A 24,269-nucleotide genomic window follows, 5' to 3' on the forward strand; every position below is an offset into this window, starting at 1 on the left:
ATTAAATCATGAGCTGTCCCTATGTCGTGAAAAGTTTTGCTTGTTAGTTAATTTGTAAAATATCCATCAGACAACAGGAACCTTTACTCTCAGCACCCCAAGCAAAAAAGGAAAGGTGGTGATTGCATAGTATACCTGTTAATCTTCCCGAATAAAACAGGGAGATAGGTCACCTTTCGGGGATTCTTAGCTTGGGTACTTCCAGAGGAGGACTCTTAGGTAAGAGTGAGGGCAAGCAGCTTATTTGGAAGGTGATTCCAGGAAGCACTATTGTTGGACATTTAGAGTGTTCCCAGTTATAAATAATCATGGACCTATGTATGTCTTTACATGTGTGAGTATTGCTGTATGACACAGCTTCAGAGTTGGCCTTTGTTGGTTAAGTGTCAGGTGGGGTAAATGGCTAGAAATGGAATTGCTGAGGGTAGCAGAATTTGTTAGCACTTACTAACATCTGTGTTCTTTGGTTCTTCCTGTGAATATAGACTATGTTATTTCAGATTCTCTCTCAGTTAGATAAGGCCTTTGACTGAGTTCTGGCTCATGGGTGTAAACAGGTGATATCTGGTGCTTCTAGGCCTGGCCCATGATAACCCCCATTCAGCAATCCTTGCTCTCTGTCCCTGTATGACTGTGGATTGGTTACCACCCCTCACCTGTCACCCGCCTTGCTGTTCACACGACTGGGCTGTGAACGCAAACTTTCATTATAATTAATTTCTGAAATCTGGAGTTGTTTATTACAAAATTAAGTCAGGCTGACCAATACACTGGGTCGTAGAGAATAAAATGTTGAATTTTACTAGGTAATGACAAATTGTTTATCAAAGAGATTACATTAGTTTACACTCAGCCACCATTTCATGAGATTTTCTTTTGCTCCATATGCTTTTCAGCACTTGGTATTTTCCAAGTTTAAAATGTTTGCCAGTTGTATGAGTATTAAATGGTATCACAGTTTGCTTTTGGTTTTTATTTCCCTAATTATTAATAAGGTTGATCAACTTTCTATATGTTTATGGGTCATTCACGTTTCCTTTCCTGTGAAAGGTCTATTTGAGTCATTTTTCTATTTTTCTAAGTTATCTTTTCTTATATTCATTGGTAGAAATTCTTTACATATCATGAAAACTAATCCTTTGTCAATTGCATATGCTGCAAATGTCTTTTCCATGTTTGTGGCTTATCTATTTCCTCTCTTTGTGATATGTTTTTTTTGAATAAAAACTCTTTTTTTTTTTNGTTCCTCAATCTAGTTGTGGAGGACGCTGCTTCACTGGCCCAAGTTGGCACCATCATTGCGCTCTTCTCTGGCGAGGCAGATCAGTCGCCGGCCTCCGGAAGGCCGCTCACTGCGGCTGCTGGCCGCTCACGCTGGCTGCTGGCCACACACGGCAGCCCATGGCAATCCACCGCCACAGAGACTGTAGCCCACGCCGTCGCTGGCGACCCACGGCAGCCCAGCTCCAGGTTGAGCTGCCGTTCAGCATCTCAGCTGCGGAGGGCAGTGTCACCGGCCCTCATATGTGGGATCTGAACCGGGGCCCTCCGGCACCCCAAGCGAGTTCCCAACCATCGCGCCACTCGGCTGGCCCTGAATAAAAACTCTTGATGTAAATGGAGTTGAATATATCAATACCAGCTTATATGGGGTGCATATTTTTATGTAATAATTTAAGAAATAATATTATATCATGAGTTCATAAAGATATTTTCTGATATTCTTTTCTGAATGTTTTTATTTTGCCTTTTATGTTTAGGTCTGTAATCTATCTGAAATTTATTTTTGTGACAGGTTCAGGTTGAGATGCAATTTTATTTTTTTCCTAATGGATATTCAATTTTCTTAGCATTAGAATTTTCAGTGAGATTTGCTTATTTCTTGTATTATTCTGGTTGTTTTTGTTGTTGCTTTCAAAATGAACATTTTATTATTATCTTTTTAAATTAAATTTACTGAGGTGACATTGGTTTTTATATAGGTTATAAAATTACATAGGTTTCCAGTGTACAATTCTATAATACATCATCTATATATTGCATTGTGTGATCACCACTCAGAGTCAGTTCTCCTTCCATCACCATATATTTGACCCCTTTTACCCTCTTCTACCACTCCTCCAGCTCCTAACCCTCTGGTAACCACTAAACTGTTGTCTATGTCTGTGAGTTTTTGTTTTTCTTGTTCCTTTGTTGCTTTCAGTTTTACATCCCACATACGACTAAAATCATATGGTTCTTGACTTTTTCTGTCTATTATTCTTTTCTGGTTTTCTATTTGATATCATTAAATTAGTCACATAAAATAAGTGAATATATGTGCCCTCTTTTTCTCTACTTTAGAACAAAAGTCCACACCACCTGTTTTTGTAAATAAAGTTTTTTCAGAACACCGATATGCTGGTTTCCTTTACATATTGTCTATCACTTCTTTCACCACAATGTTGACAGTTGTCATAGAGATTGTATAGCTGGCAAGACCTAAAATATTTACTATCTGAATCTTTAAAGAAAGGTCCAGCACATGGTTAGTTTTTATGGATGTTCCTTATGTGCTTGCAAAAATGCATATTTTCCCATTTTTGAGAAGAGTACTTTCTCTAATCCAGTACATAAAACATTGAGTATGCTGGTCAAATGTATTTATTTTTTTATAGCTCTATAATTTACTGAGGGAGGTATATTAATATTTTACAGTGAATGTGGATTTTTCATTTTCTCCTTGAGCTTCTGTCTGCTGGCACATTATAGATTTTGGACCTGCCAGCCTCTATAATTGCATGAGCCAACTCCTTAACCCACATCCACACACACACATTCTATTGATTGGTTCTGTTTCCCTGGAGAACCCTGACTAATATAGTCCATAACCTTATTTTTTTATTTTTATATTTTTAATGCTGTTATCAGTTTACATTCTTTAAAGTCTCCTTGTTAATGTAAGAGGGAAAGTAGGCATGTGTTATTGCTTCCACATGGATCTAATCCTTCATTTCTTCTTTGTTAACTATAATAACCGTTATAATTTAGTTTCATTTCCCCAACTTGGTTAGGGTGTTTGTTAATTTTATTAGGGGACTTTGGAAAATTCCTTATTAAATTATTTTGCTTCAGATTATAGAGTCAAATTCTCAGAGGATAACGCCATATTATTTATGGAGGATCTTAGAATTGTGTTCACTTGGCTCCAAATTTTGTGATTATTGGAAAGCAACTGGGCACAGAGAAGGTTCCAGGGTCAACTGTAAGTTATTTGTTTTAAAACTCAGTTAAACCACTCAAACTCTCTAAGATATTCCTATTAAATAGTTTTAATAATCTAATTCCCTGTATTTTCTGTGAATAACATGGGTTTTGAATTTAAATAGTCCTGAGTTAGAGTCATGAATGTGCCACTTTTGAGATGTATAATCTTGGACAAGTTGTCCAATCACACCGAACCTAAGTTCTCTTATCTTTAAAATGGAATGAGTAACAATTACTTTACAGGCTTGACAAACGAATCAAATGAAACAGTTGATTAAGCACCTAGTAGAGTGCTTAGAACATAAAGGAGTTTAAATAAATTATATGTATTATTGTTATTACTATTGTCATGATTATTTTCATTCATTTATTCATTTACCAATTCAATACATGTTTATTGAAAACCTGCTTTGTATCGGGTATTTTCCTACGTACTTAGGGAACATCAATGACTCAAACAGAGAAGATCTGTGCTCTCATGGAATTTATGTTCAAGTGGATTTATTGCTATGGAAGAGGACTGTGTATAAGATACTTTACAAGCTATTACGTGAGTAACAAACCATCTAAAAACCTGCGTCCCCAAATGAGATGTGTTCAGTTTTCAGATTAGCTGGGTAGTTCTTCTGGTCTTGGCTGGACTTGCCCACATGTTGAGGCATTTGTGGGTTGTGTCTGGTCTAGGGTGGCCTCAGCAGTGATGACAACTCAGATCCTTTCTGTGGGTCTCCCCTTCCATCTTAGCCCAGGAATGTTCTAGTAGTAATGGCAGAAGAGTAAGAGTGAGAGTGGGCACATGCAAGTGCTTTCTCAAGCCTCTGCAACATGTCTGCCAACATCCCACTGGTCACATGAAGACACGTGACCTGCCCCCATGTCAGAGTGGGAGAGCACTGCAAGGGTCACAAAGGGCATGGATACAGAGAGGGTGAAAAACTGGGATCACTAATGCAACAGATGTTCCCCACCTGTAAAACATCATTTGGTGTACTGACTATTTGCAGGTGGGGATATGTATATAATAAGTTTCTCTCTGAGACTACTATATAAAGTTATAAAGAAGCAGTATGTGACACTTATTTCTACATGCATGACTATTCTGCTGTAAGCCCAGTTTTGAAAACAAAATTTCAAAGAAATGTACTAGGCCAATGTTATTCAATCCCATGTGGCACAGTTAGGGTACAAAAACTATTGGTTTAAAGAAAACTGCTTAATTCAAAGGGCCTAAAAACTTGACAACAGATCAAGCTTCTGGGGCACCGAAATATTTGATAGCCAGCCCATGGAACTGCAAGAAAATTGTGTGAGACATTAAAGGGCACAGGTTAATTCAGGCAGCAGTAGGTGGGCAAGTGGGAGGAAAATGTCACTGTTTCCAATGGTCAGGGCCAAGTAATAGGTCAGGAAGTTCAAGACAGGCCGGAGAAGCTAATAGGGGACCTGATTGCCAGGAGCCCATGACATCACCTTGATAATGAAGCAAGTCTCTGGCTCAGAGAGCAGCGTGGGATGTTAAGAACCCAAATTTGGGGTCAGGAAAACACTTGGCTGGAGAGAAGGACCAGGTGAAGGCTGAGAGTAGACATAAATAAGACAACATCTTTGAGTGTGGGGAGGGTCGCTTCACCTTGTGACTCCTACATGTAACTCTCATCTCACTCCTGTAATGACTATCAGGCACACACATTAGCTTCTGCCTCCTATTTATCCATTGGTGATCCATTTAAAATCTGATGCTCACATTCCCAAGAGTTTCGTTGATGATGTTGCACCTCCCAAGCATTTCTTTCCAGAATGGAAGTTTTAATGGCGCACCTCTGCACAGGTGTGCTGCCAGTGACTCCATTTGACCTTTTGATTAGTAGCTAGGAACAATTATGATTCATGTCTACATTCCTTTTCTCTTGACATCCAACATGTTGGAATAAAAACCTACTCCTCTGTGTTGTCTCTCAAAATTCAGAATTTTTTGAAATAAGAATGGTATGTACCTAATGAATGTTAAAACCAACATTTTGCCTAGAATATGTTGTGTATAGCTCATTTCCTCTTCTCGCCCACCTCCAAGAATGAAAAGTTCTTTATCTACATGGAGATGGTCTCTCTGCCTATGGTTTGGACAGAGAGTGACCAAACCAAGATGGAAGTTACCAATGAGAGGAATCATTGCATTGTGTCCATGCTAGGGGTATGCCTGTCATCACACAGAAGAGGGACTGGTTTGGGCTCTCCCTTGGAATTACCATGGCTAAGTTAACTATAATTTAGGTTCAATATGTGGTTACAATCCAATGATGGGTCACACAAGGCTGGGTTGTAGTGACCAGGTGTGAGGTGGAAGTATGGTATAGTTGGAGCAGCCCCAGACTAGCAGCCAAACTCTTCAGTGAAAATACTAATGTGATTGTATACTTACCTGTTATGGGTGAAACTGTGTCCCACCCACAGCCCCCAAATTCATATGTTGAAGTCCTAACCTCCAATACCTCAGAATGTGACCTTATTTGGAAACAGAGTTGTTGAAAATATAGTTACTAGTAAAGATGAGGTCATACTGGAATACGGTAGGTAGGGACCCACCCTTCCCTACCCCCATATGACTTATGTCCTTATAATAAAGGGGAATTTGAAGATAGACATCAACACAGGGAGCATGCCATGTGAAGACTGGAGTTAAGCTGCCACAAGCCAAGGGACATCTGGGGCTACCAGAAGCTGGAAGAGGCCAGGAAGGATCCTCCCACTACAGGTTTCAGAGGGAGCATGCCCTGCCAACCACTTGATCTGGGACTTCTAGACTCAAAAGCCATGGCAATACATTTATGTTGTTTAAGCAGCTTAGTTTGTGGCACTTTGTCATGGCAGCCCTAGCAAAGTACTACATTACCCTAAGGCTGCTGACATTTGGGTAATGCATGCTATGGCATGAACCACACAGAATGTTTGTTACTTGATGTACAAAGACTGTGTGTGGATGGAGGCTCTATGATTTCCCCATAGAAATTCATCGTAGTCAGAGCAGCTGTCCTCTGTTGTTAGAGGTTCATCAGTCATGCAAAAGTGGATACTATTAGTGCCTTGCCCAATCTTCTTTACTAGGCTGGGGGAATTATTTCCCAGCTGCTGTATGTGTTTGCTTTTGCAGAGAATTTTCCCCAGCCAAGTAAGAGTCCTTGTATCAGGGAAGCTATGCCCTCCGCCTTCCCTTTTAGTTTACAGCCATAAACGGGAGGTCTAACTCAGTGATGTCATTTCTGCTTCAGAGCTCTCCATGGGATCAGGATGAGGCTAGACTCCATCGGAGCCCACATCCTTGCTGAGCAGCTTCCCTGCCTGTCTTGCTTCCCTCACTCCCCTTCAGATTTACCTTCTCTAAATCCCTGTCAAAGGCTCTTCTTCTGGAGAACTTGACCTTAGAGCTTAGGCCTTACAGTCCTCTTTCCTGGATAAAGTGGAAAGAGTAGGTCCATCCCATGTCATACAGTAAATTAAAGGGAAGGAAGATATGATGCAGGGTTGGGCCATGGTTGAATGAGGCCAGGTGCTAAGGTGTGGCAACCTGAATCTTTGAAGTGATACAGTTCACATGTGCACTCACTCTGTTTCATCGGGCGCCCTTATAGTGTTGTGAGCCAATAAGCATGTTTGTCACTATGGTCATTATGGGTGCATTGACCTCATTCTCTCACTGGTTCCATCCTGAGCTTTCCAAACGAGAGCCAGGTATGCGAGAAGACTTGTGAAAGACACGCTTTCTCAACAGGGTGAGTGATGGGAGCTGGTCTGGCCAGAGTTTGCTCCTCAAAAGTGTCCTTGTCTGCCCTATTCGTTTGGCACTGGCATTCACCAGCAAGACCCACTCAACTGGACAAAGGAACCCTTGGTGATCACCTTACCTCAGGTGAACCCTCAGCCGAGAAAGAACAGAGGAGACAGATTGGGAGACTCAGGCATGCTGTGTGCATAGGCTGAAAGAGAGATGGAACATTTAGGATTTAACAAAGGTAGTAAGAGGTCCTAAAGATGGAAGATAAAAGAATAACAAAATCTAAGGAAAAAAGTCTGGGCAAGAACAATCTGGAATACAGGTTTCTTGGGCCCATTTTGTTTTTAGAGATTCAATTTCACCACGTCTGTCCAATGTTAAATGGGCCTGATTGAGTGAAATCTCATTTGTATTTAACTTAATTTTCATATAGGTAATAGAAGAACATAGCTCAAAATTCTGAATTCAAAAGTATGTCATGCTGTGAAAAATTAGTCTTACTATTACCCTGTCTGTAGTCACTCAGTTCCTCTTCTTATAGTTTCATAGGTATCTTTCCAGTGATAGGATATTTCATGCATTTATAAATGTGTGTGTGTGTGCATGTGTGCATGCATGTGTGTGAGTGCAAACATGTGTGCATTTGAGCCCAAATAATAGTGTCTTTTATGTCCTGTCCTGCATCTTGCTTTTTTCACTTAACATTATGCCTTGAAGTTAATTTCATATTAGTAAATGAGGCCTCCCTATTGTTTTCAACAGTTGAATATTATTCTACAGTATAGATACCTTTTAATTGATTCCTGTTTTTGACTGTAGTGAATATCCTTGTTGTTATACCATTTCACACATGTGTGAGTATACATATGAGCTTCAGGCCTAGAATTAGAATTGCTGCATCAAGATATATGTACACTTTAGCTGATGATGTATAATACCAGTCTGCCCTCCATGAACGTCATTCCATCTTCCAGTCCCATTGGCTCTGTAGATGATGCTTGTTTATCTACATTGGGGTTAGACAAACTATGGCTCCCTGTTTTTGTAAATAAGATTTTGTTGGGACACAACCATGCTCATTGCCTATAGCTGCTTTCAAAGAATGGAGTTGAATGATGCTACAGAAAGTATATACGGTCCACAAAGCTGAAAGAAAATATTTGCTACTGGTTCTTTATAGAATGTTTGCCAGCCCCTGCTCCATACCCTGTTAAAATAAAAGAAGATAAATTCTTTTTTTTAAAGTTTTTTTTTAAATTGAGATATAATAGACCTATATTTGTGTATCTTGAAATCAAACTTATCAATCCTTGCCAGTGTGATGTGAGGAAAAAAGGTGTTTCCTTATAGATTTATATTTCTCATTTTATAAATGAGGTTGGAATTTTTTTTCTATCTTCTTTTCTGTAAACCTTGTATTTGTATTTTTTGCCTGCTTTCCTCTTTTGAGGAAATTAGCTCTTGTTCAGTGACATGCATTGCAAATACATTCTCTTGTTTGTTGTTTTTCTTTAGATTTTAATTATGGCATTTATTTTTGGCATGCAGAAATGTTTGATTTGTTTTGATGTGAGTGAATATATCAATCTTTTCTTTTGTGAGTTCAGATTTTCTATCATATTTATAAAAATCTTTTATACTGTGTTATTATTCTTTACCTTTTAGTGTTTATACATTTGGCCCATTTGGAATTTTATTGTAAGGTATGATAATAGTGATGTGCCCTTATTTATTTATTTATTTTTCTAGAAGGCTAGTCATTTACCTGAAGTCCATTTATTGAATAATTCATCTTGGGAAAAATGATTGAAAATACTATCTATCTCATGAACGAAATTTTACTTTTATTTGGCTCTATTCCAGAATGTTTTATTTTATTCATTTGATCCTCACTATTTCAATGATTTTAGCTTTACAATATGTTTTATTTTCTGAGGGGATTAGTTTTCTCTTATCACTTTTTATGAATGAATATTTTTGGCTATTCTTGCTTTTAAAGTTTTTCATTTGATCATTAGAATTAGCATATATATATATATATATATATATATATGGAGAAACTGAATTTTATTTTATTATTATTTTTAATTAAATTTATTGGGGTGCCAATGGTTAGTAAAATTACATAGGTTTTAAGTGTACATCATCTATATATCACATTGTGTGTTTACCACCCAGGGTCAGTTCTCCTTCCATCACCATATATTGGACCTCTTTTACCCTTTTCTCCCATCCCCCCTTGCCCCCCTTACTCTTTGGTAACCACTAAACTGTTGTCTTTGTCTATGAGTTTTTGTTTTTTTTATTTGTTTGCCTTGTTCCTTTGTTTCTTTCAGTTTTATATCCCACATATGAGTGAAGTCATATGGTTCTCAACTTTTTCTGCCTGACTTATTTTACTTAGCATAATAATCTCAAGATCCATCCATGTTATCACAAATGACAGTATTTCATCTTTTCTCATGGCAGAGTAGTATTCCATTGTGTATATATACACCACATCTTCTTTATCCAATCATCTATTGAAGGACATTTTGGTTGTTTCCATGTCATCATATACCAAAATTAACTCAAAATGAATTAAAGACCTAAACATAAGACCTGAAACAATAAACTGCATAGAAGAAAGCATAGGCACTAAACTTATTGACCTTGGGTTTAAAGAGGATTTTATTAATTTGACCTCAAAGGCAAGGGAAGTAAAAGCTAAAATAAATGAATGGACTATATCAAGCTAAAAAGCTTCTACACAGCAAAAGAAACCATCAACAAAACAAAGAGGCAACCAACTGAATGGGAGAAGATATTTGTAAACAATGCCTCTAATAAGGTAATAAGGGGCTAATATCCCAAATCATACAACTCAACAACAAAGACAAATAGTCCAATTAAAAAATGGGCAGAGGACATGAACAGAACTTTTCCCAAGAAGACATACAAATGGCCAATAGATATATGAAAAAAATCACTAGCTATTAGGGAAATGTAAATCAAATCCACAATGAGATGTCACCTCACACCTGTTAGAATGGCTATCATCAACAAGACAAATAGTAACAAGTGTTAGGCTGTGGAGAAAAAGGAAACCTTATACGCTGCTGGTGGGGATGTAGATTGGTGCAGCCACTATGGAAGGCAGTGTGGAGCTTCCTCAAAAAAAAAAAAAGAATTACAATATGACTAGGAATCTTTCTCCTGGGTATCTACCCCAAAAATCTGGAAACAGTTATCCATAAAGATGTACTCTGATGTTCTTTGCAGCTCGTATATTTTAACACAGGCTTTGATATGTCTTTTCTTTCTCAAACCCCTGCCTATGTTATGAGAACAAATTCAAACCTAAGCTAGACTGTTGGAGGCTGAGAGACCAAGGGGAGCAGAGCTAAGTCATCTCTGCTGAGGCCATCCTAGACTAGCTCGTCCCCAGAGGACTTTCCACCTGATCACAGCACAAGAGTGAGTCCATCAGATAATAGATAAACCTGGCCCAGATTGGTTGAATTGCCCAGACAACCTATAGCAAAAGTAAATGTTCACTGTTGTATGCCACTGAGGTTCCCTGGTAGTTACATAGCATTATTGTGGCAATAATAACTGATACAAGATTAGATGAGATCACATAGGAGACGGTACATACAGAGAAAAAAAGATGACCTAAACTGGAATCTTAGGGCGCACCAATACTTAGAGGCCAAGAAGAGGAACTCAGAATATGGCCCGATCTTCACTTATCTTCTAATTTCTAAATAATAATACTTATATGATACTGTCTTATTCAAAAAAGTTAACAATATTTAATACATGTGGGTAATGGTGAGTACAAATAACTCTGAAGAGTGACATAAGATTCTTTCATTTATTTATTCATAAGCATATAATAAGTGTTCTTCCATGGCAGGCATGACTGACTTTTCAAAAATGAAAGTGACACTGTACAAGTCATCAAAGAGCTCACAGTTTAGTGGGGCAGCCATGCACACAGACCACCACATAATGTGAAAAGTTTTAACAGGTTTTAGAGTGAGGTCCATGTAATCCTTAACTTGGGAGAAGTCTGGGAAGGCTTGAGTCCAGTCTCAAAGAGCTGTACTTGAAGCTAAGCGAAACCGAGCACACAAAGAAAATACATACATTGAATTCTGTCAAAAAGTCTGAAAACAGATTTATAATGCTGATTGTGGCTGAGATTGACCACAGCCCCTTGTTGACCAAACCCATTTCCTCTACATTTCTCAGCCTCCCTTGCAGTTTGATGTGGCCATGTGACTGAATGTTAGGTCCATATAAACATTCTCCATGTGACCCTCTTGGATTCTTTTGCCTTCTACTGGCTCGATGTAGAGGAGTTCAGTGACCTTGGAGGCCACACATTGAAGGTGGTATAGCAGCACAATAGAAGGAGACTGGGTCCCTGATTGGCTAGAACTCAGCATGCCTTAGGATTATACTACCTGCCTATTTGCACTTAACATGAGCAAGAAATAAACTTCTGTCATGGTTGAGCCATTATATATGTTGGCTTTTCTTTGTTACAGCAGCTGATGCTACCCCAGCTATTATACTCGTGTAAGGAAATTATACTAAAATCTGCTATGTGGGTGACATTGCTGGAACAAGCTTTTATTGTAGATAATTGTTTCAGAGGACTTATTTGACCCTTATAAATTTAAACCAAGTATTAACAACTCATGTTATTTAAATAAGCTGCAACATATAGACAGTAGATTCAGAGACATTCTAGAGTAGAGGGGTTGCTCTGGTGAACTTAGTTTGAGAAGCCTCCTTAAAAGTGTGAATCATATTGAAAAACAAAAAGACTATTAGATTAAAAAGAAAGAGAGGTATTTGCAGAGAGAGAAATAGTTTTCTGTTATTTTTGATATCAAGGATCCAATGACCTTTGATTATTATCTATAAAATAACCTACATTGTTAATAAAGTTTTATAGTAAAGGTACCTTTGGTGCCTGCATCACATCCCTTTAGCTGACTTTGAATTTTAGCTGCAGCTGTGGTGGTGGACAGTTCCTTTAGCAATCAGCACCCCTTTCAGGCACCTACTGGTGTGTTACTGGTTTCTATTCCAGGACCTTCTCCTGCACTTAGAAGCTCCAAGTGAAGCCCCAGCACGGGGGGTTAACTGCACTTAGGATACAATCTTAGCCAATGGGGAGAGTAGCAGGAAGATGAATGCCCCAGTTTTTTATCTCTTAGGTGGACAGTCCTAGGAAACATTCTGAATTCTCAGGGAGGCCCAGTGGGATCACTCCCCCTTACCTACTGTGGTGACTTCGATAATGCCTCCTTCTGTCAGCGTTTGCTCACTCCTTCCTGTTTTATTCTCCCCATACCCTCACTCCCACTTCCGGGGGGTCACAAACCCAAGTCTTTGTCTCAGAGTGTACTTTCAGGCAAAGCCAAACTAAAGTACTATGAGATAAGAATTTCTGCCAATTTTTTCATCTCTGGAAACAAATAAATCCAAGTATCAATTTTTATCTTTGGAATATTATTTTTATTTTATTTTGTTGAAAGCACAGGCTGGATTCCACTCCTAAAGCCAGCACCGTCTCCCTTGGAAGTCCAATATCTTAAGGTATGTCTAATCATGGTAAGCTAAATGTTGTTTAACATTTAACACATAAACACACATTTATATTATTAATAACAATTTCGAACAACAATTTTGTTGAGTATCTTCTGGATACCAGGTAATGTATTTGGCACAGGGATTTGCTTTTTCTTCATTCAGCCTTGAGACAATATTCCATTATTTGGGCTGCTTGGGAACTACAGGTGTTCTTTGTAAGAAAGCATATCATACCTCTAATATTATATATATGAATGTGTATGTGTGTATCTATATATACAAAAATGTGTACACATTTTAAGAAAGGAAACAACTGTATTAAAGTTGTAATACTCAATATACAAGTATACCAATAACAAAAGATGAATACAAGGCAAGTGTATAAATTTATCACTCTTTTTGTGTGTGTTGTCAACACTTACAAAATTACTTCTTCACTTAGATATTTCTTACTTTTTGTCATCATTACCATTTTCCTCGTTTTATTGATGATGATATGTTAGAATAAAATATATCAATCTTATTGTTGGTCAGTATGCACCGGGGAACATGGCTACACATAGCTGCACTCTAGCTTCCTAATTTACTCACCTTCTTACTCAGTAGACACATTCTCATCACACAGCCACAGTGAGCCAGCTCACTGTCTCAGGGAACTTACTCTCCACCAAGAAGTATAATGTATACACTGTGAGGTGGCTGGTCCCAGACGGAAGTCTTCAGAAAGGGTGAAATTTCTTTTAATCTCACTGACAAGGTGGATCACTCCATTTCCTTTGGGAGGGAAGTGAGGGTGGTAGAGGAAGGGAAGAACACCCGATTTCCCAATTCCTCCCCGAAACCTGAAATTCCTATTTTATTAGCCAAGGTAAAAATTTAGAGATGGGGAGTAAAACCATTTCTTCTAACCTATCCATAAAATGATAATTATCAATATCTTATACAATAAAAGATAGTATGTGAAAGGGGGTAATGATGAATTCTGTCCTTTTCTAACAACATCACCCAGAGTTATTGGTGTTTTCAAAGAGTTAGCTGAAAGAATTTATACTTTTGTTTAGATTTTTTTGGCTCTAATACCCACTTTGTTCTGCTAGATTTTTCAATGAGTAAAGACCAGCTAATTTCTGAAAAATATGTTTGTCAAAGTAGATTATTAGAGGAATGAGTTTCAATTGCATGTCTGTGAAAAAGCATTTTCCAAAAAGAGTTTTATGGAGTTACTCCTTGTACGAGAATGAGTATTGTGTATGTTTGTGTGTGTAAAAAAAAAAAAAACAAGTAGGGTGGGGAAAAGTAGAAAAGGTTGCCTTGCTGCAGGATTTTTCAAAGCCTTTAAAGTCCAACTCTGAATTGTGTCTTTCTAGAGGGTGGATATAATAGAGGGCATTTCTCAAATGTCTTTGTTCATGGAACTTTCCTAGAGAATTAAACTAAAAAATTCAACTAGAGAATTAAAATGAATGTGCCATGGAACCCCCTTTGGGAAACGTGGTGGTAAGACTTCAGAGGCAGGTGATGGATACCTCTGTGGGCGGAGCAGTCAGCAAAAGCTTCATGTTGAGTGTGGAACTCTGTTGGGCATTGACAGATGGGAGAAACTAGCAGCAAAGAAGGAAGGAGGCATTCCAGATGGGAACACAGTATGGCCCAGAGTTACTGGAGTGAAAAAAGAAATCTTTCTAAAATGAAAGGGATAACTATCATTAACTATAAGATTGGTGTTTTAAAAAATCATGCTTTTGTTCATTATAAAAGTAATATGTAGAACTTTGAAAAGTGCAGAAAATGAGAAAGAAGGAAGTTAATAATTTATCATATCAGCACCTAAAAGGGTAACTTTTTGATATTGTTGGCAGGGTAAGGTTTTTGATATTTTGGCGGTTTAAGCAAACAGAGAGGAAGGGCGCAGACAGAGTAAGACTGCACGCAGAAAAGCGGACTTTGCTGAGCCAAGTAGTAAAGTGTTTGCTGGGCCCTTTTCAGCCATACCAGTCTCTGACCTCTGAGGAATGATGTTTTTATTTTTTAAACGTGCCCCAAACAGTAGCCACCTTTTGTGTTTTTCTACCCATTCAGGCTACCATTTCATTTCACGTGTCTCATTAGCCTGCCTTGAGCCTCACTTCTCTTGGATTTTGTTTTGTGTTGGTATCTCCTCTGGCCATCACTTGGGTCAACATGGCTTTGGGTGCTTAGAGAGGGCTGACTAGTTTTGTTGGTATTCCAGCAAATATTTTCAGAAAAAACAAAAAGTAGGAACTCCTTGCTGGAGCAAGTTTGCTGACTCGTGTCTGTGGAATGGAACTCTCATATCTGCTTTGGGTTTTAATTACATAGGGGTAATGGGTGCATTCAAATTATCTGCCTCCTCCATGAGCTCATCCTGGCAATACAAATCAAGCCATCACAGAAGAGCCAATCACAGATAATTGCTACAGAAACCTGAAAGCTACACTTGCTCCTGTGTGATGGGGTTTGTATTGACTTGGCACTGGACCAAGTTCTTTCATTGTTCTCCCACTCAGCTCAGGTCACCCCTGCTCTGCTGTTGACATTATTATTCTTTGGGTTTTGGCTGAACATGTCCATAAAATGATAATATTTAGGCTGATGATAATAACTTGTTCACCAGGCTCCCCAGACATTTTTCAATATCTGTGGTTAAGGGTGATATAATATCATGCTGTAATGTGGGTTTAAACAATGGATGCTGGGGCCGGCCGAGTGGCGCGATGGTTAAGAACTCACTTGGGATGCCAGAGGGCCCCGGTTCGGATCCCACATATGAGGGCCAGTGACACTGCCCTCTACAGCTAAGATGCTGAACAACAGCTCAACCTGGAGCTGGGCTGCCGCCGGCGACGGCGTGGGCTGCAGTCCCTGTGGCAGTGGGTTGCCATGGGCTACCGTGTGTAGCCAGCAGCCAGCGTGAGCGGCCAGCAGCTGCAGTGAGCGGCCGTCCAGAAGCCGGCGACTGATCTGCCTCACCCTGGAAGAGCGCAATGATGGTGCCAACTTGGGCCAGTGAAGCAACGTCCTCCACAACGAGACTGAAGAACAAAACGACAGCAACTTGTCTGTCCCCCTTCCCCCAATTCCCCAGCACTGTTCCCATCCCCCCCAATTCACCAATAAAAAAAATCTTTAAACAATGGATGCTGGCCTTTTTTCTCCTCTCTTCAGAGTTTTGAAATGTCAGGTATGGTGTGTGTGTGTAGTGCTTTGCTTCCAGGTGACATTTTTTGAGCCCCCTCCTACATATCAAGCTCTGTGTTAGATGTTTTATGTTTCGCTTTCTCATTTAATCTTCACAAAAACTTTGTTAGAAAATGTTTCCATGTTGTGATGAAGAAACAGTAACTTGCCCAAGGCCCAACAACCTGAAGTGGAGGAGGGACTGAAAACAAGGTTTTCTGGATTTCCCCCCCAACTGTTCCAGAAGACCTGTGTAGGAGGCACTACCAGGGGCTAGTTATAGCTCATTCAAAGTTTTCTAATGTCGATGTAAGAATGTCCAAACCTGTAGAGAATTTTGATAAGAATTTATCTGAGCTAAACTGATGACAATTGCCAGGCAGCAAGATCTCAAATGCTCCAAAGAATGACAGTTTTGAAGCTTCTTTTATGCATTTGGGATTAAGGAGAGAAGTAAGGAAGATTGCATGGAGGTGGGAGAAAGCAAAGCAGGGATTGGATTACAGGACAGTTATCAAAATTATATGCTCTCTTGAGGGTGGTTATGCTCCAGGGGTCTGAAAAAGAGGCATTTCAAAGGTATGTTAACCTAGATGAACAGAAACAATGCACAGGGCTTGCTTGAGGCAAAGATAAACCTTTTGCTAAAGATGCCTGGGACATGTCTACCCACCATGACCTACCCAGTCAGGACTTTATGATTAGATCACCTTGTGAGGTTACTTTCAGTTGGATTTATTATTGTGCCCCTTTTTGTTCAGACTAACTTCCCTATTTAGATTTTTACAAAGAAAATCAACTGTCTCTTGGTGATTTGTGTTAACTTGTTAACTTGAGGCCATAATCAGTGTTAAGTATTAAATTAATTTTTAGGGGGAATGTACAGAGTTCAAGATTTTTTAAGACAAAACTCCTGCAGTCCTTTGGCGAGATTTCTTAGCCAACCAACATCATGGCACCCTCAGAGCTCTTCAGGGATTACTTAGTGATGGTGCCTGCCTGCCATCTCGCCTCTCCACTCAGCCATTTATACTGGTGCCTCCTGACTACTGAATCAGACCCAAACTCTTCCAGCTAGAGTTGAAGATTGTCTGAAACAGGGTCTCACTATTCCTTTAATTCTATTTGTGGTCAATTCCCAGTGGTTGATTTTCCTCCATTCAGAATGGGTGTAATCCCTACTTTCTTCACAGACCCTTCTCCGTGCCGCTTCCCTCATTCAAGCACCTGATGCTCCTCTCTGCCTGTCTGTATCCTCCCATTCCTCCCTGGCCCAACCTAAGTCCGATTTGGTCTGGGAAACCTCTCTCAGGGATGTTCCCTTCTCTGATAGTTTTCCAACAATGACCCTGGAGTTTGAGGCTTCTGGGGAGGAAATCCCAGAAGCTCTTCACTCCAGCTACCACTAGAGCAGTCCTATTTTTTTCTGTTTCGTCTATAGGGATTCTGCTTCAAAAAAGAGTTTCACACTCTCCGTTTTGACAGCGCTGAAGTACAAGGGGTTGTGTAGTGAGTGGAGCTCATTAGCATGGAGCTCATTAGCATGGAGCTCATTAGCATGGATATTAGACTGGGATGCTGACTCAGATCAAAAACACCCTACAGGTGGCTGATCTAGAAAACTCAGAATGCTGGTTTTTAGCTTAACTTTGGAAATTTAATACCAAGAGAACTGGAATGCCTTAGTCAAGCTGGCTAGGGCACTTGCTCCCTAGAAAGCAAGGTAGGCTACCTAGGCAACCAAATTATCTACTGGGTGTTTGGAGACCATGGAAACAGAACCAAGAGTCATTTCATCCTAGCGGTATTTCTGACCCAAGGTATATCCACACACTCTAAACCATTGATTCAAGCTTTAATATGCAGTAGAATTGCCTTGATCGGGGTACCACCTCCCCTAGATTTTTCTCGTGTGTGTGTGTGTGTGTGTGTGTGTAAAAATTTGAATTTCTAATAAGCATCCAGATGCTGCTGATGCTGTGGCTCTAGGATCAGACTTTGAGAACCACTCCTTTCAGTCTTTACAGGCAACAATAGTGCTGGTACAAAGTCAATGTCACCCCCTCTTCTGTGGGCCCTCCTTGCGGACCCTGTCATCTTTGGACTATTTTTTTCATGTGATCTAAGATTTATTAACTCACAATTCCATTGCCTTTCTCCAAACCTCCACATAGGAGTCTGTATAACTGGTTAGTTTCTGTGGACTTCGTTACGATGGTACTTTAGACCTGCGTCATTGAAATTACTCCCGGACCATCTATCTTCTTAAGAGTTTTGCGATTCTCAGACACTCTCGTCACACACTTTTAGACTATCTCCTGTTGTCTGACACTACCTCCAAATAATTACATGTATTCCAAGGGCTAAATCTCCCATTGTGCACAGATTTTACTAGATTTTGTGGGTAGCCATGTTTAATTTGGAGGAAAGAACTCTGCATTTGTTTTCCTTTTCATTTCTTTGATTCCGTTTTCACCATACCCAGCAAATGTGAACAACAGTGCTCTTCTTTTGCCTATTTTTGTCATGAGATAATAAAGTGAAAGATAGTTGATTGTAATTTACCACCAATAGAGATTCCTGCCTAAAAGTTCATAGGACCATGAGTCACAGTGCCATGGGCATATGAAAATAAGCTACAACCCACGTCCTGATAGTGATTGGACTCAGGCTAAACGAGAACCAAGGAGTTGGTGTACACACCCTAAGTATAGACGTAGATGTTTTTTTGTTTTTTTTCCTATTATCTTTTGGGCTTCCTGGGGAACTGACTCAGATCCCCAGGGAATCCATGAAGCCTTGAACTGTGGGATCCATTATGGGACTGGTGGACTGGAGTAGATACAGCTGGTGACTATACTTGAAAATGAGATCAAATACTCAAGATATTCGAGAGGGTTTTTATTTTTCAGTTTAATAATTTTGAAACCCCTCCTCAAGCCCAGGATGAAATATTTATTACACCCTCACCTGGCATGTGGTTTTGGGTGACATTATAAAAAGCTTAGTCTTGGTAGATATGTTAAGTCAAGTGATAAGAACCTCCAGACCCTCTATTTCCCTTCGGATGACCTCAGTTTAATAGGCCTTGCCATAGCAGAGTGGAGGGCGAAGGTTGGTAGCTATCACAATAGCCTTTTAGTTAAGATGTCGCAGTACACTGAAGTTTGTTCCAAGCCTGAACAATTAATCAGCTATGATTACTTATCGTTTCTTTGTGTCACAAGAAGCTCTTCCTTTTTCTTTATGTCAATCATTCTGGATAATGTACCTTGTCCCTACTTTCTTGCTTCTCTTTCCTCTTCTTTCCTCTGGCCTTTCCTCTCTCTCCCTTGCCTGTCATATGGCGGAGAAGGCAGTCAAGTGAAGCCAGGTTGGTGGATGACAGATGAGTGCTAGAAAAGCAACCAAGTTGGATGGTATGTACCGTGTCAACTTAGCTTGGCTGGAACTGCATTCCCCCAAATTCTCTTTCTTGTGTAGTTCTAGGTTAAAATAGTCACAGGAGACATTTTGTGAAAGATTTAGGAGGTGTAACTAAAGTAACAGCCATAGTATTTTTATACTTGGAAGGTCTGTGCATGGCACACGGCACTATTACCACTCATGTATGCCACCAGTTATCCGCACACTCATCCCAATAGCTGGTCCTGCAGTTCCTGCTGTTCCTGCTCCTGCTGAATTCTCCTTCAGCTGCTCCGCCTCCTGGGCCAGGTGAGAGGCTAGTTCAATGATGAATGGCATTATTCCCTCCTGCAGGACACTTCATCATCGAAGGTGGGGGCTTTGAGAGAACAACGTGGATTCCTATCTGTTCTTGGGGATTCCTGCCTAGCCTTGGAGATTCCAGGTTGCCCACTTGATATCCATGTTTCCTTTGTGACTGACAGCCCCACTGACCTCAGCACTAAACACAGAGCATACAGCTTCACGTAGGCTGTTTAACTAACTCCTGCCATTGTGTTATGTCATCCCTGTAATAAATCCCTTATCAGCTATCTCCTGGTGGTTCTGCCTCTTTGATCAAAACCTGGCTGATAACATCTCAGTTCATACTTTTTAGGTAGGGGGATCATTTGTAGGATCTCTGGTTAGAATCAATCCAAAGGCTTGATCAGTGGATTTTGATATTATCAAGCACCCAATGGTCATTGGAGGCAACTGATTTAGGTCACTCAAATATTTGGAGCTGAATGAGCAGTTAGACATGAACAACTGATTTCACCAAGAGGCCACTTTATAAAAACCAACCCTGGAAGGGAGGACTCCCATGTTCTGCTGAGCCATTCTGCAAACTGGCCTTAAGACTCCAGAACTTTTTTTTTCCAACTTTTATTTATTTATGTATTTATGTATTTATTTATTTATTTATTCTGGTTTATTCATACATAGCCTTTTTTTTATTGTTAGTTTCAGGTGTACAGAACAATGCAATAGTTATCCTTTTCACCCTTCACACAGAGACAACCCTCCTCCCCCAGTTACTGTCTCCCCCACCCCCGATATCATACTTATATATTACAATTCCATTGACTCTATTCCCACACTCTACTCCATGTCTCGTGACTATATGTATACATAATTATAGTTGACATACAATATTATTCAACATCAGCTTCAGAAATACAGTGCGGTGGTCAGGCCTCTACACCAACTATGAAGTGGTCTCCCTAACAAGACATGAAGACTCAGGAACTTTTAAGCAATGAAAGAATATACATTTTTCACTAGATTGCATCTTGGGTCTGGAAACTTCTAAAAGAAAGATGCTGTCTGCAAAGCTGTTTTGTGTTTTTCTTTCTTCCTCTTAGTCTCTCTCTCTCTCTCTCTCTCTCTCTCTCTCTCTCTCTCTCTCTCTCTCTCTCTCTCCCTCTCCCTCTCTCTCTCTGTAGTGTAAAGGAAAATAGACAGGAAGAGAACAGGAGGAAACTTTCCTGTTACCTTTCTTCCTATCTCCCTTCACATACTCATTAATTTTCAGACCCAAACCATAGGCACGTGACCATCAGATGGTGGTGTTTCAGTGTTAGGAAACTTGACAGCCATGGAAAAAAGAACAACACTCTTAATGTTGATGGAATTCCATCTTGTACTTGAGTTGTGGCTTAAGACAGCACTGTCCTCTTGGCCCTCCTCTCTCTACCTAGACTCATGCTTCTGGTTCTTTCTTAAGAAGCAACCAGGAAAAGAACATTTTTATTTTAAAGCCAGTCCCCCCCCCCACCCCTTGAATTCCATCTTTGGGAAGAAAAACACTTTTTGAGTCATGGTTTAGGATTAAATTGTATGTTTTGAACCTACCTTTCATAATTCAGAAAAGCCCAATACAAAAAGGTCTCTAAATTCTTTTATTTTAAGAGAAAATTTCACTCTTAATAGAGCTTATTTTTAAATTTAGGTTATGACAAGGCATTGAAAATCACTGGAAATAGCATGAAGCAATAAAGTTGAAACCTATGTTTATATCATCCTGCTTCATTGCCTTATTCCTTTCCTTAGAACCACCAAGGACAAAATTAGGAAAAAGGTATGGTGTTTCTGGACCCCACTCTATGCTGAGAAAGGACTCTGTTGCCTCAAGTTTTTATCACGCCTTTTTGCATGGCTCAGTTAGTTATTAATTCATACTAAAGTAAGAGAGATTGACCACCACCTCTCTTGGCAGAGAGGTGAGGTAGTGGAGGGAGTTCAAATCTAAGAGTTTAAGCTTTAAAAACAGTACTTCAGGTTTCACCTGAACATTGAGGGAAATAACTTTTTGGAGAATCTGGTCCTTTTTTCTACCACTAAAATCAATTGCATCAGATAAATAACAGGGCTACTTAGAACACGATCTCTTCTGTCTTCTTTCCTTAATTTTTCAGCTACACAAAGAGTCTCAACAGCAGAAGTAGGAGAATCACCAGGGCTGAATTTATGATTATTTTAGACTTGGGGACAACAAAGAGATAGAAACCTTATGTGAATGAGCTATACATTCCACACATGGTCTATGAGACCCTTTCTCTTCCTTCCATGCAGCAGCGTTACATTTGCCAGTTCTTTGACATTTTTCCCATTAAGAGGTAGAACCTACCTCCCTTCCCTTGAATCTGGGTGGGCTTGTGACTTTGGCCAAGGAAGTATACCAGAAGTACTTATTCGTTACTTTGGAAGTCAGATCACAAAAGGCCATGAAACATCAATCTTGGTTGTTAGGAACATCCTCCTGGAACTCTGATACCCTGAAGCCACCATACTAGGAGGAAGTCCAAGTCACATGACTGTGTATACGGTATTACTTAAGCCTCATTGAGGATGATGAAGGTGGGCCTAGATCACCTTCTAGCGTAGTAGCTAAAAACCTTGTCGAGTGACCCCCTAAAAATATTTACAACATTATTGATTATACTCCCCAAACTATCTTTCATATCGTGGGGTGAAAAGTATAACTATTGCATTGTTTTGTACACCTAAAACTAATAATAAAAAACAAACAAATAAACAAACCTTGTTGAGTGAATTTCTTCACCTCTTGAATTGTTCAGAAATTGAAGGCCAAAATGAAAACAATTTGTGGGCTGAAATGAAACACATTTTTTCCCCTCTATTAAAAAAAAAGCATTTTGAAGTTACTAGAGCAGGAGGGAATTGTTTAGAAAGAAGAGGCTATCTGGACAATATGGTGTTAGTGTGTTAGGGCTGGCTCTAATTTGTATTTGGGAAAAGAGGATCAGAGGCAAGATTTGGGGCATTTTCTGCATGCCTCCTTGCCATACCATATTATATTTAAGCAATAAAATCATCAGCTCAGTTTGGTTGACTTATTGAAACTAAAGATTTATAATAATTGTACATTAAAGACAAAGTCATGGATTAAACCACTTTCAAAAAGTCACCTTTTCATTTTAAAATTGGAAAAATAAGGGTAGGTTCTGCACTGTTTCTCTGAATACCCTCAACTAAGTATCTGGACATACTGATGTGTTATGATTACTTATGAGAAGGTAGTTGAGTTATAGGAGTAGCTTTAACTCAGAGAAGTACAGCTAACTCAGGTTTATCTCATCTGGGTGTGACCCTAGCCTATAATCTCTTGTGTCATCAACAGGTTCTCATTCAAGTGCCTATTGATATGGAAAAAGGAGTGAGAAGCCCTGTGACCCAGGAGTTATCCTTGTCTGCACTGTCAATAAGACATTTGGTCTTATTGATTACTATCTAATTGATCAGTTTAGATGTTTTGCGTGTAGTTAAACAGACTGGAAGAGGGAAAGAAATATGCACCATACCCGCTTATACTCCTCTCTTCAAGGGTAAACTAAATTTCGACTTCCATCATCAGATTAGTTCTTAATATAAGTGGAATCATTTAGTGTGTATTTTTGTGTCTGGCATTTTCTGCTCAACATAATATCTCTGTGACTCATCTATGGGGTTGTGTATTTTAGTAGTCTACTATTCAGTATGTGACTATATTTGAAATTGAATATGAGTTCTGAAATTGAATATGAATTCCTTGAAAGCAGGGATCTTGCATTATGTTTTGTGGTTTAGCCTCAGAGTTCAAAATAAATATTTGTTGAATGAATCAGCACAGTATTTCTCTTTTAGTTTTTCTTCTTAACCTAATACATGTCAATAACACAACATATAGACATTTCTGCCTTCTGCACCATTTGAAGTAGTAGCTAATTGAGCTGGTTGCTAAAAGACAATATAAGTAGGTTCTAGCAGCCAGAGAATTTTTTAGTGACTTTGTACCAAGTATGCTGACTTTGGATCTGTTTTTTTTTTCTTTTAGCAATAGTAAAATCATCTGAATTGTCTGGTTCTAAATACATCCGGTACTATACTTCAATCTAAGTAAAATCTATGTTACAAGTAAAATAATAATTGAATTCTGATTTTGGAAAACATTAGGCTCACCTTTACTTCTAGACATAGTCCATAGAGAAAACCCCTCTTTCTACTCTTTTATATTATTTTCTCTGCTATTTAATGCTGTGTATGTATGTACATATTTATATTTTCCAGTTTTACTGAGATATAATTGACATATAACATATTAGTGTAAGGTGTACAACATAATGATTTTATATGTGTATGTTGAAAAATGGTTCTCACAAGTTTAGTTACCATTTATAACCTCACACTTTTAATTTTTTTCTTGTGATAAGAATTATTAAGCAACTTCCAAGCATACAATACAGTATTGTTAACTATAGTCACCATTCTGTACATTAGATCCCCAGAACTTATTTATCTTCTAACAGAAAGTTTGTAATTTTCATATTCATTCATTTCCTCCCAGCCCCCATTCTCCACCTCTGGCAACAACCAATCTGTCTTCTGTTTCTATGAGTTGATTTTTTTAGATTCCACATATAAGTGGGGCTCTATGGTAATTGTCTTTCATGCCTCATTAATTTGACTTAGCATAATGCCTTCAAGGTCCATCCATGTCATTGCAAATGGCAGGATTACC

Source organism: Hipposideros armiger, unplaced genomic scaffold (genome assembly GCF_001890085.2).
Source record: "Hipposideros armiger isolate ML-2016 unplaced genomic scaffold, ASM189008v1 scaffold_89, whole genome shotgun sequence".
Taxonomy (NCBI): domain Eukaryota; kingdom Metazoa; phylum Chordata; class Mammalia; order Chiroptera; family Hipposideridae; genus Hipposideros; species Hipposideros armiger.